This window comes from Oryctolagus cuniculus, chromosome 17 (genome assembly GCF_051225735.1).
Source record: "Oryctolagus cuniculus isolate XC-2025 breed Fujian yellow rabbit chromosome 17, ASM5122573v1, whole genome shotgun sequence".
Lineage (NCBI taxonomy): Eukaryota > Metazoa > Chordata > Mammalia > Lagomorpha > Leporidae > Oryctolagus > Oryctolagus cuniculus.
Genome location: NC_142883.1, coordinates 38,032,994 through 38,050,037, shown reverse-complemented (window position 1 = coordinate 38,050,037; position 17,044 = coordinate 38,032,994). Strand labels below are relative to the sequence as shown.

The 17,044-nt window shown below is 46.4% G+C and overlaps 1 protein-coding gene across 11 annotated transcripts in view; it reads left to right on the top strand.

Annotated features, from left to right (window-relative positions):
• Positions 1-17,044, top strand: part of ACACA (acetyl-CoA carboxylase alpha) — a 318,142-nt gene that overhangs the window by 41,609 nt on the left and 259,489 nt on the right. For 2 of the 11 annotated variants that reach the window (XM_008271157.5, XM_002719077.6), the window contains exon 1: positions 9,310-9,560. The exons of 5 other annotated variants lie outside the window; for them this stretch is intronic. The gene's annotated coding sequence lies outside the window, so the exon portion shown is untranslated. Of the gene's footprint in view, positions 1-9,309; positions 9,759-17,044 lie in introns of those variants that run through there. 4 more of the 11 variants (XM_070061033.2, XM_008271161.5, XM_089317361.1 and 1 more) reach the window with 3 other exon arrangements.

The window sequence follows — 17,044 nt, the reverse complement described above, 5'->3', positions numbered from 1 at the left end:
AACAGTGGTGTGATAAGGGGAATGTTAGGTAAGTGCATAACCCCAAATTAAGGAACCGAACACTACCAGTACCTTAACAGATTTTTGCATGTCCATCTCTCTGATCATACCCATTTTGTCCTCCAATCTTTATTTTTCCCATGCTTTGTAAAATAGTGAACTATTGATCATGTATTGCCAAAAATACTTTTCTTAATCTTACCTGTTTTTGAACAACTCTGGGTTTTAAAGTAGCCCTTTTTTAAATTGTATAATACATCTACATTTATATATATTGTATAATAATAATAGATTTTTGTAACCAGCACCCAGAAATGCCCCTCCTCTCTCTTCCAGCTGCTGCTCATCGTCAGGATTAACTGCTCTCCAGGTTCTTCCCACCACAAATGAGTTGTTGCCTATTTTTTGTAGGAGGAAACATACATTGTGTGCTCTTTTGTGTCTGGCTTTTTTGGTGCTCAATAGTATTTTTATAAAACTCAGCCGTTATGTTTCACGTAGCAATCATTTGTTCTTTCCCATTGCTTTATAATGCCCACTCTACAGATGTACCACAATTTCTTTACCCATTCTACAACTGAGAGATACTTGTATTATCTTCAGATTTTGACCGTAATGAACAATTTTCCTGGTGCACAACTGAAGTTTTCTTCAAGGTATAAGTAAAAGTTGGTGATAGGCTATTTAGGGTATGTTCAGCTGTGCTAATTCATGCCAACCTGTTTTCTAAGGGGTTGTCCCCATTTAAACTCCCACTTGTAGTATATGAAAGTTCCTATTGCTCCATATCCTTGCCAAAGGGATTAAAGAGCCTTTCTCTCACAGTGCCAACCGTTTGGCTGGTCCTCAGAGGCTCAGACCACACTCATTTGCTCCTCCAAGTAAGGGTAAAAGATTCAAATTATCCTTTTGTCCCTGATCACCACTGCCCTGAAAATACTGGAGGTGGAGGGATGGAGTGGATTTATTATCCCAGTAATTCCCAAGTCATCTGAGTATCTACTGGGCATTTTGCCCTTGTATTCGATAATAGCAGGAAATGGGGATAAGGGACATAGAGAAAAAGGGGAATGTGTACTTACTGTATTCTAAATGCCGTGCTAAAAGCTTTACATTGTGGTTATATAATTTAATCCAAAATAACACCTTACAAAGTGGTTTTAGTGTATTTTATTAAAACTTTTTATTTTCTTATTTTCTTTTCATTTGAAATGCAGAGAGAGACAGAGAGAAGGAGAGAGAGAGGAAAGAGAAAGAGACAGAGAGAGAGACAGAGACGGACACAGAGATCTTCTGTTTGCTGGTTCACTCTCAACAGCCAAGGCTGGCTCAGGCCTTCTCCAGGAGCCCAGAGCTCAATCTGGGTCACTCACCAGGGTGTCAGGGACCCAAGTACTTGAGCATCATCTGCTGCTTCCAGGGGTGTACATTAGCAGGGAGCTGGAATTGAAAATGGAGCTGGGACTTGAACCTGGACTCTGATGGGGGATGTAGGCATCCCAAGCAGCATCTTAACCACTGCATCAAACACCTGTTCCAAAAGAAAGTTTTTAAAAATATTTATTCATTTATTTATTTATTTGAGAGGCAAAGTTATAGGCAGAGGCAGAGGCAGAGACAGAGAGAAAGAGAGAGAGAGGTCTTCCATCTGCTGGTTCACTCTCCATATGGCCGCAGTAGCCAGAGCTGGACATGTCCGAAGCCAGGAGCCAGGAGCTTTTTCCAGGTCTCCTATGTGGGTGCAGGGGCCCAAGCACTTGGGCCATCTTCTGCTGCTTTCCAAAAGGTCGGTTTACAGACAAGAAAACTGAGGCTCAGAAGCAAGGTCACTTGCTCAAGGACACAGAACTAATTAATGACAGTCAGGACTTGAAGCCAGGTCTATCTGATTTAAGAGCCCAGGCTCTGACAATACAGAGCACAGAGGAGACAGAGTAGGGTAGGTTGTAAAACTGAGCAACATGCGTGCTGGAATCCAAGACTGCAAGCCTTAAACAGATCATCTTGTCCATTTTCCTGCCTTTAAAGAAAAGGGTCCTTTAAACTTTCTCCAGGTATTTAGTACTTGTATAGGCCTTAGAAAGGGATTATATACACACACACACACACACACACACACACACAAACATATACCTATAAAATCAGTCATGGTGGAAGAAACTACGATTTGGTGACTGCCCAAAGTGTAGCTGGGGATTGGAAGTGTTGGAGATTGGATAATCCAGAGGGAGGCACAGCTGAAATGCCAGATGAAAACCCTGTGTCCATGTGCAAAGATCGTGAGAAGTCTCCAGTATAAACACTGTCCTTCACTGTGCAATTCTACCTTTCGTCATCAGGACCAGATTTATGAAGTGGCCTCCCTGAGGACATTCTCTGACCTTATGGTGTGAAGTTCCCTCAGGCTCTTAATTCTGGGCAAACCAGGATGGCTGACCAGAGTGAAGGAACATTGCGTACAGATAAGATATCTGTGTCTTTTTTTTTTTTTTTTTTTAATTTTATCTTCCAGCGCTGGGCAGTGGGTGAATTCTGCCCACTTGTCAAGGGGCTAAGTATCCTACTGGAGGCCTTGCCTTCCTAGTAGGCAATCTAAAGACGTACGCAGACTTCAGGAGCAGGGCAGCATCTCAAATACAGAGCTAATAATCTGTATTCCAGGTAATGAAGCACCTGGGGGCAGGCGTTGTGGCGCAGCAGGGCAAGCTGCTCGTTAAGTCCTGGCTGCTGCCAATCCATCTCTCGGCTAATGTACCTGGGAAGGCAACGGAAGATACTTCAGGTGCTTGGACCTCTGCCATCCATGTGGGAGACCCAGGTGGCGTTCCTGGCTCCTGACTTTGGCTTGGCCCAGCCCTGATGTTGTCGTCATTTGAGGACTGAACCAGTGGATGGAGGATCTCTCTCCCTTTCTCTCTCTCTCTCTCTCTCTGCAACCACCTTTCAAAAATAAATAAATAAATAAATCTTTTTAAAAATGAAGCATTTAAAAAAAAAGTTGTCAAGCATTTACTAGTATCTATACCTAGCCCTACTCTGAGAGCTATAAAAGAGGGAACTATAAAAAGACTTTGCCTGCAAAATTATTAGAAGTTTATCTGAAGAGCTAAAACCAATATGCACATAAAAACTATAGCCCAAGTAACTGCTGAACCTTGTGCTAGTGACCAGGTTGTAACACGAACTCAGGAGGGGGGAGAGAAATCTGTGGAAGCTAGAGATGTTAGAGGCATCTTGGAAATGACGAAGTTGTGACTTAAGTACTAGAAAGATTCAGAAAAACAGGAAGGACAAGTTTGCCTGCATAAGCAAAGGTATCAGGACAAGAATGAACATGGCTAGTGCTAGAAGCCAGATCCGAGGGTAAGTACTGGAGGTCAGTGAGAAGTAGCATCCTATTGTTTCCCCTACCTTGTCCTAAAGATGGATCGCTGATCTTGCTACTTAAGGACATTGAGGCCATGATCAAACAGCCACCAGGACAGGGGCTTTGCGATTCAATTTTCTGTTAACATTGTTTTCTTTCCTTCCTTAGTTGAACTCAGGCCTGACCTGATAACTTTCCTGTCCTGGAAGCACAGGTGTAGGAGACACTGTTGTTTAACAGAGACTCTGGCAGCAAGGAAGGGAATAATGACAAATCTAAAACTAGTGTTTTCAGACTTCAGGAAGAATAAGTACCAGCGTTGCTGCTTAAAAAGTTATGCATTAAAGCCGAGAATCTGCATTTTTAACTTTTTTTTCTTTTATGTTTTGATTTGAAAGGCAGAGACAGAGTGCAAGCTCCTACCCACTGGTTCATTCCCCTACCACCTTCGGTGGCTCCAGGCCAGAGGCTGAAGCTGGGGGCTGGGAGCTCAATCCCCATCTCCCACGTGGATGGCAGGGATCCAGTCACTTGAGCTGTCTGTCACCACTGCACCCCAGAGTCTGTGTTAGCAGGAAGAGTCATGAGCAGAGCCGGGACTCAAACCCAGGAACTCTGATATGGAACTCATGTGTCCCAACTAGTATCTGGATTTTTTTATACAGATTTATTCATTTATTTGAAAGGTAGAGTTAGAGAAAGAGGCGGGGAGGAAGAGACAGAGAAGTCCTCCATCTACTGTTTCACTCCCCAGGTGGCCACAATGGCCCGGGCTGGGCCAGGTCAAAGGTAGGAACTACTGCTGTCAACTGCTAAGCCAAATGCCTGCCCCAGAATCTGCATTTTAATAAATACCTCAGAATTTCAGTTTCAGGTGTTGGTGGAACATATTTTGAAAAACGTAAGGCCGGCATCGCGGCTCACTAGACTAATCCTCCGCCTGTGGTGCCAGTACTCCAGGTTCTAGTCCTGGTTAGGGCGCCGGATTCTGTCCCGGTTGCTCCTCTTCCAGTCCAGCTCTCTGTTGTGGCCCAGGAAGGCAGTGGAAGATGGCTCAAGTCCTTGGGCCCTGCACCTGCATGGGAGACCAGGAGAAGCATCTGGCTCCTGGCTTCAGATCGGCGCAGCACACCAGTCATAGCAGCCATTTAGGGGGTGAACCAATGGAAGGAAGACCTTTCTCTCTGTCTCTCTCTCTATTTCTTTCTCACTTGCTAACTCTGCCTGTCAAAAAAAAAAAAAAAAAGTTCATAAAAAACGTTACCCTAATATAAAGTAGGATTGTCAGTGAAACACCAGATGGCACTGCCTGGACAGTGACATCCGTACCGTTTATCTATATTGGGCTTTATGCGTTTTTGAAATTTCTGTCCTCTCTCGTGGCTCTTATAGATTCACATGGCTGTCATCTTAGGAGGGACATGTAGACCCTGTTTTATTATGCTACTTTTGTCTTCCCAAATAAATGGTAATCACCTTAAAGACAGGGATTTCTCAGTTTTCCCAAGAGTAGGGTTCAGAGACCAACTCTTTTTTTTTTTTTTTTTTAAACAGGGTCAGATCATCTTCTTTTATTTATTTGAAAGAGAGAGTTACAGAGAGAGAGGTCGAGACAGAGAAAGAGAGAGAGGTCTTTCATCTGATGGTTCACTCCCCAAATGGCTGAAACGGCCAGAGCTGAGCTGATCTAAAGCCAGGAGCCAGATGCTTCTTCTGGGTCTCCCATGTGGGTACAGGGGCCCAAGGACTTGGGCCATCCTCTGGCTGCTTTTCCAGGTGCATTAGCAGGGAGCTGGATCAGAAATGGAGCAGCCGGGACTCGAATGTTCGCCCATATGGGATGCCAGTGCTGCATGGCAGGGCTGGGGAAGATACAGAGATTAAGACCCATTTGAGATGGCTATATCTTATATCAGAGTGCCTCATTCAAGTCCTGGCTCTTCTGCTTCCAATCCAGATTTCAACTCATGCACAAGCTGGGAGGCAGCAGATGATGGCTTAAGTGCTTGGGTCCCTGCCACCCATGTGGGAAACTGGATTGAGTTTCAGACTAGTTTCAGACTGGCCCAGCTTCAGCTATTGTGGGCATTTGGGGAGTAAAACAGCAGATGGAAGAGCTTTCTCTCTCTCTCTCTCTCTCTCTCTCTCTCTCTCTCTATCCCGTGTGCTTTTTGCTTTTCAAAGAAAAATAAATAAAAAAAATTTTTTAAAGGAATAAATCTGTGATAACTTTAAATAACCTTGACAAAAAACCTGGAAGCCGCTTGATATTTGGGAGATGTATTAGTGTTTTAGGGCCGCTATACCAAAGTGTCGTGCTACAGACTAATGGCCTCAGGACAGAAATGTATTTCCTCACAGTTCTGGAGCTCAGAAATCCAAGATCAAGGTGTTAACCAAGTTGCTTTCTTCTGAGGCTTTTCTCTCTGGTTTGTAGTTTGCTCTTTTCTCACTAGGTCTTCACAGGATACTCCCTCTGTGTGTGTCTGTGTCCTAATCTCATAAGAACACCAGCCATATTTTATTAGGGTCCATACTAATGTCCTCGTTTTAATTTAATTACTTTTTTAAAGACCTATCTCCAAATACAGTCATAGCCTGAGATACTGAGAGTTAGGACTTCAACAGTTCAATTTTGAGATACAGTTCAGCCCATAACAGACTTCTTTCAGCTTCTGGAAATGTTCCACTCACCTCTGTCTCTTCCACCTGTTAGTCTTGTATAGTAAGTTCTCTCCACCCTTTGGCTCTCTTCCTTTGCCTCTTACAGATATAATGGCTGTGTGGCAAGAACTCAGCAGCTCTAGAGAACCTACATCAGGGGCGGGCAGGTTGTAACATGTACCAAACAACACAACATGGGGTTGTTGAAATTCCAGGTGTACTGTCTTAAAGACGCAGCTCTTTGGTCATTCTCTGCCTAGCTGTCTTATCATTTGGTGACAACAATTAGATTACTAGGTCATCTGTAAATGGTCTTGGTATATCCTAATTCATCCTTTAAAAAAAAAAAGATTTATTTTATTTATTTGAAAGGGTTAGAGAAAGAGAGGTCTTCCATTGCTGGTTAATTCCTCAAATGGCCATGACAGCTGGAGCTGAGCTGATCAGAAGCCAGGAGCCAGGAGCCAGGAGCCTCTTCCAGGTCTCCCACGTGGGTGCAGGGGCCCAAGGACTTGGGCCATATTCTACTGTTTTCCCAGGCCACAGCAGAGAGCTGGATCAGAAGAGGCACAGCTGGGACTTGAACTGGTGCCCATATGGAATGCCAACACTGCAGGCCAGGCTTTAACCCACTACACCACAGCATCAGCCCCGCTTTAATCTGATGTCACTATAGCTCTTTGTTTAGGCCTTTCCTTAGCTAGTTCTTTACAGAACTCAATTACTTTAAACATTCAGTGAGGTCTAAAGTGAGATGTACATGAGTTTGCTACAATTTAATGTAAGGTCAGGTTTTGCTTTTAAATATTTATTTGAAAGGCAGAGTGGCAGAGAAAGAGGGAGAGACAGAGAGATTTTCTATTCACTGGCTCACTCTTTCCTTTTTTATTTTATTTTATTTTTTGACAGGCAGAGTGGACAGAGAGAGACCGAGAGAAAGGTCTTCCTTTACTGTTGGTTCACCCTCCAATGGCCGCTGCGGCCGGCACACCGCGCTGATCCGAAGCCAGGAGCCAGGTGCTTCTCCCGGTCTCCCATGCAGGTGCAGGGCCCAAGCACTTGGGCCATCCTCCATTGCACTCCCGGGCCACAGCAGAGAGCTAGTCTGGAAGAGGAGCAACCGGGACAGAATCCAGCGCCCCGACCAGGACTAGAACCCGGTGTGCCGGCGCCGCAAGGTGGAGGATTAGCCTAGTGAGCCGCGGCGCTGGCCAAGGCTCACTCTTCAAATGGCTATAATGACTTGAGCTGAGCCTGGTGGAAGTCAGGAGCCAGAAACTCCATCTGGGTGTGTACAACGGGTGACAGGTACTCAAGTACTTGAGCCACCATGTGCTGCTTCCCAGGTGCATTAGTAGGGAGCTGGATTGGAATCCTAGTAGCTAGGACTTGAACTAGCACTCCAATATGAAATTAGGCATAACAACTTAATTCACTGCGCCACAACGCTAGACCCTAAGGTCAGATTTTGAGAATGAACTTCTGGTTTTGTAGCTCTTTCAAAGCTGTTAAACACTGAGAAAGAATCCTGGAGGAATGTCCCTGCTACTCCACTTCCAATTCAGCTCTCTTCTAATGGCCTGGGAAAGAAGTGGAGAATGGCCCATGTACTTGGGCCCCTGCCATCCACGTGGGAGACCCAGATGAACCTGGCTCCTAGCTTTGGCCAGGCCCAACCCCATCTCTTGCAGCCATTTTGGGAAGTGAACCAGCAGATGGAAAAATCTGTCTCTCTCTAACTCTGACTACCAAATAAATAAATAAATCTAAAAAAAAAATAAAAGGAAAGGTAAAAGAAGGACAAAAGGCAACCTCGAGACTTTTTGTTCTTTCCAGTCACTTCTTTCATGCCAGCTTGGAGAGTGCTCTTATGGACCTGCAGAGCTTCCTCTTCCCCAGTCTTTGTTCTCAGTCTGTCAAGTCCCAAATCTTTCTCAGCTGTCTTTTCTGAGTTTCCTACTTTTGTCCAACTGACAGATATCCTGGTGCTACATTTAGCATAAAAATGGATCTCTGTTCTGTCAAAATCCACGTCTTTCCCAATTTCTCTGTTTCCACTCCCTATTATTTTTAAAGTGGGTTGGAGGTGCCACCATGCAATGCTGTTTTGGGGCTCCTAGATTAGTATTGCTCCTTGTTGGCCAGTCTTTCTTGCCTCAGCTTCTGCCCAGGAACATCTGGCCTAGGGGGTGTGTTTCTCCCCTATTCACTATGCGCCCTGTGCCTTGGAACATCTTCCCCGCCAGATTGTCATCCCAGCACTGCCCCTGGCCTTCACCACCCACTTGTGTAAGAATCAGGGAAGGACTCTGGGTGCTCCCTTAGATTCTTGGAAGGGGTTAGAACTCACTCCACTCCTCTTAAGTGCAAACTTTTTTCCTTCCCCTTTCCATTCTGTCCCTGTCCAATGGTTGTACCAGGAGGCCTCAGAAAGTTGGCATTTTTCTTTTAATCCCATTTCTCCAGGAACTTCTTGAAGCCCCGTCGTACTGTGTTGGGACCCCTTCCAGTTACAATCGATTTTCATCACACAGCTGCCGTGAACGTCTGTCTCTCTGTGAAGTAACCGGGAAAGCTAGAGAAATGGGTTGGCTTCGTCTCAAGGGCTTGGCGTAACCACGGTGGAGGATGGGAGGCCCTCTCCAATCTGAGCAGTCAGGAACTGGCTGGCACCTCTTTCCCCTGCTCAGGGCAGGCAGATTTTGGTCCTGAGGCACACCCAGCCACTTTTACCGGGGCTTCTCCTCAGCACGCAGGGACCAGCGCCCAGAGCTCCTTTGCGGGGTGGGCTGCGGAGGGGAACAACGAGTTCTGGAGGTCTAGGAGTCGGCCTGCACTAACTTAAGGGACCAGCCTCTGTGACGAGGGCAGCTGATGGCCCCCAACCCACCGCGAGCACGCACACCGCCTGCCCCTCAGCCCGCCTTGGTGCTGCTACTGGCTGGCCGCTCACTTTTTGCGGCCCGGGGCGCCTCTGGTCCTGATGGGAGGTGCGTGTTGAGACCGTTTCCCCACTTCCCTGTCCGCCGAAAGAGGGAGCCGGCGGGCTGGCCCCGCAGCCGCTCCCGGCAAAAGGGGCACCGAGGCCGCCCGGGCCCGCCCGCCCTCTAGCCGCTGGGCCCCGAATGGCAGAGCCGCGCTCGGACCATAGGCATCGCCTCACGTCGCCCCGCCCCGCTCCGGCTTGCCATTGGCTGCCTCCAAGTCCTCGGAACCCGCGCCTCGGGGCCCCCCCCACCTCAAGCCGCCCGGACCGCGCCGCAGGCGGGAGCGGGGTTGGAGGTGAACGGCCCGGAGTAACCCCGGACGTAGTCACCTCATGGGGCTCGCCCGCTGAGGTGGGAGGCGGAGGCGGGGCGGGGGCGGGGCCGGCACGCAAGCCCCGCCCAGGCCCCGTGTGCCCGGCCGGCCTGGAGCTGCGCGCCTGTCAGCCATCGCCCGGGCCGCCGGCGTCTCCTCCCGCCCAGCACCGCCTCCTCGCAGGGGCTCCGGGGCCGCTGGACCGCGGACGCCGCCACCCTAAAGTGAGGTGAGGGCCGCCCTACAATCCGTGAACCCGAACCTGGAGGAGCTGGAGCCTTGGGAGGGGCGGCGGCAGGCAAGGGGCCGCCTCCCAGCCTCCGCCGCACGCGGCCCGGGCTCCATCCTGTCCAGACCCGGTGTTAGGCAGCCCAACCCTGGCCGCCGCTTTGGAGCCTTGAAGTCGCCTCCCGAGAGCCGTGGAGAGGTCTGGGGTCTCGGGGGTGGGATCTCAGGTCCTGGGACCGGGAGGCGTGTAGCTCAGGGCCCCCGGGAAGCGGCTGGGACGTCTGCCTGGCGCTCTCCCTCCTGCCCCTCCCGCCGCAGCCCCAGGGGTCTGGATCCTTCCGGACCCCTCTGCCGTCCTGCCTTGGTATGGAGAGAAGGGCAAGACCACGTGGGAGTGGGGGTGCTGAGTGTTGGGTCGGCTTCCATTGAAAGTCTGCTTCCTCTTGCAGAGTGAGGTGTGGGGTGCGGAGACTCGGGCGTCTGTTGCTTTCGCTGTGTCTTTGTATCATGGTGAGAGCCAGGGCCGGCTGGCTCGTCAGTTGCCAGTTCCTGCTCCCGGGATTTTAGGTTTTCCGTTCTGAGGGGCGTAGTAAAAGTGCGTGCCTGCTTTGAGAGTAAAAGCCGCTGGCCACACTGATGAAGCTATTGGAGGTGGGGCACAGGAAGGTGATGGGAGGCTGAGGATTTCAGAGGAAAATGTGCATGAAGGGCGCTGCTCGGGTTAGGGCCAGTATTTTTTTTGCATTTGGAGGTGGACAAGTGGGCTCCTGAAATCATCTCTAAAGATCAGGGACTTGATTTAGGGCTTGTGGGTTTTATAGAGACATACAAGAATATAGCTTGTCATATGGGGGGAATGTTGTAATTTCAGATATTTTTGTTTTGCGATTTAAGACTGAAATCTAAAGTCCCTAGGACTTCCTGATTCCTTTTCAGCTTGAGCAGTGCTTCAGTAATATTCCAAAGTGGCGAAAACACCTAAGATTCTGGCCTTCACTCGGAAGTTGATTTTCTTTCTTTGGTTTCTTGCTCTCCTGTCCCCTCGGTTATGCAGCCTGAGAAGCAAGGGTTGGTCTCCTCTTCTCGGGAATGCCTTGGATGCCTGTGTTGAGGATTTCTGGGCTGTCTGTCCGCCAGGCACTTTTTGAGGATGCATTGTTGTCTAATAGAGCAGGGCAAGACCACAGCTGCAGCCTCCAGACAGATGCCTTCTTGCTACAAAGTGGCAAGTCTCTTCCCACTCCCCTGGCCTCAGTTTCTTCATTTCTAAATGTGACATAACACACCACACTTTGTACAATGGGCCTGTGAAGGATGGCAGAGTGAACGGTTAAGTTATGGAGGTGCCTGTGTTCACTAACGTTGTAGACATTTTGTTTGGTTTTACCAGTGCGGAATAGACATATCAAGCATAAGATTAAATTGTTTTGTCATATGGGGGAAAGGTTAGGCAATGATGGCCTTTCACTTAATGGATTTATAGTTAAGACAACAAGTAGGTAATGTCAAGGAACTGACATTTTGAAAGCCAGCCTCCCAGAACTCCCTCAGGTGATACTTCTCTTAAGGGCTGTGGACAGGTTCAGGTGTAGAGCACCATGTAACAAGCTACAGTATTCGCTTTTCTTTTTAAAAAGATTTATTTATTTATTAATTTGAAAGGCAGAGTGTTAGAGAAAGACAGAGAGATCTGTCTTCCATCCATTGGCTCACTCCCCTAAATGCCTGCAAAAGGCAAGGCTGAAGCCAGGAGCCCACAACTCCACCCGGGTCTCCCACAGGAGTGGCAGGAACCCGAGCACTTGAACTGTCATCTGCTGCCTCCCAGGTGCATTCATTCACAGGAAATTGGATTGAAAGCTGGAGTAGCTGGGCTTAACCCACTGTGCCACAAAACCTGCCCCTGTGGTATTTTATTCCCTTCCCTTTTTCTCCTTTCCCTTCCCTTTCCTTTTTTTTCTTGATTTGCTTATTTGAAAGTTAAAGTTCAAGAGTAGGAGAGACAGGCCGGCTCCGTGACTCACTTGGCTAATCCTCCGCCTAGCGGCTCCGGCACACCGGGTTCTAGTCCCGGTCGGGGCACCGGATTCTGTCCCGGTTGCTCCTCTTCCAGTCCAGTTCTCTGCTGTGGCCCGGGAAGGCAGTGGAGGATGGCCCAAGTGCTTGGGCCCTGCACCCACATGGGAGACCGGGAGAAGCACCTGGCTCCTGGCTTCAGATTGGCACAGTGCGCCGGCTGTAGTGGCCATTTGGGGAGTGAACCAACGGAAAAGGAAAACCTTTCTGTCTCTCTCTCTCACTGTCCACTCTGCCTGTCCAAAAAAAAAAAGTGGGAGAGACAGAGAGATTTTCCATACCCTGGTTCATTCCCCAGATGGCTGGCTGTAATGGCCAGTGATGCAGTTGGGAAGAAATTGTTGTATTATTATCTAACCTGTGTTTGAAGGTTAATAATTATAGGAGTTATGCACCAAGCATCTTCCGAAACCCATAAAACAGATTAAGAAGAATGAATAGACATGAAAGCCTTACTTGGTGGAAAAATTCCTGTTGAGGAATTTTTAAAGGAGGCCTTCATTGATCTTCCACTTCGACAGATTATTGCTTACATAACTTTTGCTTGTTTCTTTAACAAAACTTTAGTGATTATTCTCTGCTTGCACCTAGTGGGTGATTTGAAAATAATATTAAACAGAGAGGAAAGTATGGCAAATGGTGTCATAAAGATGTTGCACTTAGAGTGTGCCTCTGCTTGATAAGACAAAAGTTTGAGTTCATCCAGTTATTCCTAGTTAGTCTTGCTCTAGTGATGCAGTTCTCTTAGTGATTTGTTACTTATTCAAGCCACCATTGAAGCCATCTAGTCTTAGGATGTGTAAGGAGGCAAGTGTAAAGCAACTTCTAAGGGGCCGGCCCTGTGGTGCAGCAGGTTAAGCCGCAGGCTGCACTGGTTCATGTCGCGACAGCTCCACTTCCGATCCAGCTCCCTGCTAATGTGTCTGGAAAAGCAGCTTGGGCCCCTGCTCCCATGTGGGAGACCCAGAAGAAGCTCCTGGCTCCTGACTTTGTGGCCATTTGGGGAGTGAACCAGCAGATGAAAGGAAGATCCTTCCCTTTATCTCTCCTTCTCTCTGTGTGTAACTCTGCCTTTCAGATAAATAAATAAATATTTTTAAAGATTTATTTATTTATTTATGTGAGAAGTAGAATTACAGAGAAAGGGAAGACAGAAAGAAAGATTTTCCATCTGTTGGTTCACTCCCCAAATGGCAGCAACAGCTTGAACTGGGCTGATCTGAAGCCAAGAGCCAGGAGCTTCTTCCCGGTCTCTCAAGCGGGTACAGAGGCCCAAGCACTTGGGCCATCTTCCACTGCTTTCCCAGGCCATAGCAGAGAGCTGGATCTGAAGTGGAGCAGCCAGGACATGAACCTGTGCCCATATGGGATGCCGGTACTGCAGGTGGAGGCTTAGCTCACTACACCACAACGCCGATCCCAGTAAATACAAAGCAACTTCAACAAGGGATATTAAGCAAAAGTTGGTGGCTCCAGTTGATCCCACCTTCCAGTAATGTTATTTGGGACTTAGGCTCATTTCATCCTTTCAGCATTCTGTTCTTGCCCCCTATGTGAGGAGATAATGGGAATTTTAACTGAAACGGTCATGCCAGATAGCTTTTATAAATAGTCTTCTTTGAAGCGATTAATGCAGAATTTGCAAATATTGAAGGCAGTCATTAAATTAAGTCTGAAGAAAAAAACTTGTTTTGGGGAAGTTTTTTCAAGAAGTTTAAGGTCTCATTTATGCATATTTGTCCTCTCTGATAGAAGCAGAGTAGACTCACTAGTGATGTGGCTGAGAATTATCCTGTTTTTATAGCTTTCAAATCTACCTTTAGTCTCACTGGTTTGCACACATGTGTACGCATGTATACACACACACACTAGTTTGGAGGATAATGGATTATAGGAGCTTGATTAGTTTTTAAGTTTATTAGGAATAATATTAGTATATTAGCACCAAAAAGATGGACACCTGGGTTGCTTGCATTTTGTGCTTTAGCACTCAGTGTTATTATTGGCCCTAGAAATGCAAACTGTTGAATTTCTCTTAGATTCCATCTCACAATATCCAAGAACATAACAGAACATTTAGTATCAGAAAACGCCTAAGGGGCCGGCACTGTGGCATCTCGGGTAAAGCCGCTGCGAGCAATGCTGGCATCCAAGCACCGGTTCAAGTCCCAGCTGCTCCATTTCCAATCCAGCTCCCTGCTAATGCACCCGGGAAAGCAGCAGAACATGGTTCAGGTGCTTGGGCCTCTGCACCTACCCAAAGGATCCAGAAGAAGCTCCTGGCTCCTGGCTTCGGATTGACCTACCTTTGGCTGTTGTGGCCATTTGGCGAGTTAACCAGTGGACGTAAAATCTTGCTTGTTTGCTCTCTCTGTAACTCTGCCTTTCAAATAAGTAAATAATTCTTAAGAAAAATAAAAAGATTGCCTAAGGAATTTTCTAGTCCAGTTTTCCACTTAATATGAGAACATTTTATCTGATATGCCTGTTAATAACTTGTTATTGGCAGTTTATCATGTGACCCGTTGAATCCCGAGACAATTAACTTTTGGGAGTTCTTCATTATTTTCAAGGTAGAACTATTTCCCAGAAACTGCATAGGCAGTTGTAACTCCAAAAGGATTAGCAATTCCTGTTTTAACCTGTGCATTTCTCCAGCTGCAGAGCTCTGCCAGGTCATAGAAAGCATGATGCCAGAACATGTCCAGAGGACATGGAGCAAAAAACTCAAGCAATCCTTTTTTTTTTTTTTTAATAGAACATAAGACATTTTTAAAAAAAGATTTATTTTGTTTATTTGAAAGGCAGAGTTTACAGAAAGAGAGAGAGACACAGAGAGAGATCTTTCATCCACTGGTTCGCTCCCCAAATGGCCACAAGGGCTGGAGCTGGGCCAATCTGAAGCCAGGATCCGGGAACTTCTTCCAGGTCTCCCACATGGGTTGCCTTCTGCTGCTTTACAGGCATATTAGCAGGGAGCTGAATCAAAAGTTGAGCAGCCGGACGTAAACTGGCGCCCATATGGAATGCCCGTGTTGAAGGTGGCAGCTTAACCTGCTCTGCCACAGTGCTGGCCACAAGCAGTAGTTCTTCAAGGAAGAAATTTCTGTCCTTGAGAGAGAAGGTAGCTGATACATATGAATCATGACTCCAGCTTTCTCTAAATATGCCGCTCTAGGAAATAAGTTTATGAGCATAAATTGATTCATAATCCCAGAGCTTTTTAAATTGACAAAATGGCTTTTTATCTTGAAGCTGCTCCATGTTTTTAGAGGATAATGCTTGCTTCTTACCTCCTGGTCTTATCATTCATTCATTCATTTGAATTCTGATGAAGCTTTCAGCCTGTGAAAGCCTGATGTTCTACAGCATTGTGAGCTTTTGGGGTGGTCGATCAAAAGCCTCTGGAAGAGAGAATAACTTGCCACCCTCATTGAAGAGTTCACTCAGTGTGACCAGGAACACATACGGTACAAATGATAGTACTGTAAATAAGTGAGTAACATTCCATTTGGTTAGCTGAATGCTCAGGCAGATGTTGCAGACCAAAGTGGCCCAGAATTAATTGGAAAAAGCTTTATTCAACTTATTAAAATCTTCAAATTTTTTTTAAAGATGTATTTATTTATTTGAAAGAGTTACAGAGAGGGAGGGAGAGAGAGATCTTTCATCCACTGGTTCACCCTCCAAATGCCCATCATGGCCAGAGCTGAGCCAGCCCAAAACCAGGAGCTTCCTCTGGGTCTCCCACGTGAGTGACTTGTGCCCAAGCACTTGCATAATCTGCTGCTGCTTTTCCCAGGCCGTTAGCAGGGAGCTGGCTGGAAGTGAGCCGCTGGGACTAGAACTGGTGCCCATGTGGGAGGCTGCATTGCAGGCAGCAGCCTCACCCGCTGTGCTACAGGGTTGGCTCCAATCTTCAGTTTGTTGTATGTAAGTAATACATTCATACGGTTCAAAGTTTTGAAAGTACAAAATGGTACACAATGCTATTCTTCCTAATTTTGTCTTGCAGCCACCCAATTCCTACACCCAAAGCAACCAGTGTTAATTAATTTCTTAGTATAAATTCTTAATAATACTTATTAGGTATTTTAATGTAAATGGTACTAATTTCTTAGTAACTTCTAGAGATTCTATGCATTTCCTACCCACCCTGTTATCATACAAATGATTCATGTTTTACTATTGTTCTTTGGTCTGTTTACTTAACATTACAGACTTTGAATTCTTACTTTTATGAGTTCTATATGCACATATTTTAAAAAGTGGTAGATTTACAAAATTCGTTGCAAGAAAAAAACAGCCCATAGCCCAATTTCCACTCTGTTTCCTTTTTTTTTTCTTTTTAAAATATTTATTTATTTATTTTATTTGAAAGGCAAAGTTAGAGGGAAAGAGAGAGAGAGAAAGAAAAACAGATTGATCTTCCATCCACTGATTCACTCCCCCAGTTGACCCTAATGGCCAGAGCTGCACCAATCCAAAGTCAGGAGCCAGGAGCTTCTTCTGGATCTCTGACTAGGTGCAGGGGCCCAAGGACTTGGGCCATCTTCTGCTGCTTTCTCAGGCGCATTAGCAGGAGCTGGATTGGAAGTGGAACAGCTGGGACATAAACTGTACCCATATGGGAAGTTGGCGCCATAGGCGGAGGCTTAGCCTAATACACCACAACACCATCCCCATTCAGTTGTCTTAATGAACAGTCAGTCACCTTACCCTTTTTTGCCTTTCATGGCATTTGTCTTTCATTTACATTTTTGAAGAGTCCAGGCCAGTTATCTTGTAAAATGTCCTACAGTCTGGATTCATGGTTGTGGGTTATAAGATTCAAATTAACCATTTTTGTTAAAAATACTACATAGATATTGTTGTATGCTAAATATGTAGTGTTGTATACTTTTTTAAATGGTAGAAATGGAGTCTTTTTTTTTTTTTTTTACATTTTATTTATTTATTGAAAGTTAAAATTTCAGAGAGAGATCTTCCATTGGTTGGCTTACTCCCCAGATGGCTGCAATGGCCAGGACTGGGCCAGGCCAGAGCCAGGAGCTTCCTCCAGGTTTTCCACGTAGGTAGCAGGGGCCCACACTCTTGGCCCAACTTCTGCTGTTTTTCCCGGGCCATTATCAGGCAGTTGGATCTGAAGTGGAGCAGCCAGGACGTAAACATATGGGATGCTGGTATTGTAGGTGGTGGCTTTACCAGCTATACCACAATGCAGGCTCCTGTTGCACACTTCTAATTGTATTACATCAGGGGTGTATAGTGTCAATTTGTCCTATTATTGGTAATGTTTAGTTTGAACACTTACGATGGTGTCAAAGTAACATTTCCCCTTTGTGATAAATGTATAGTCTGTGAGAGGATTTTTTTTAAGACCATAAGAATATCTTATTTTTCAGTAAC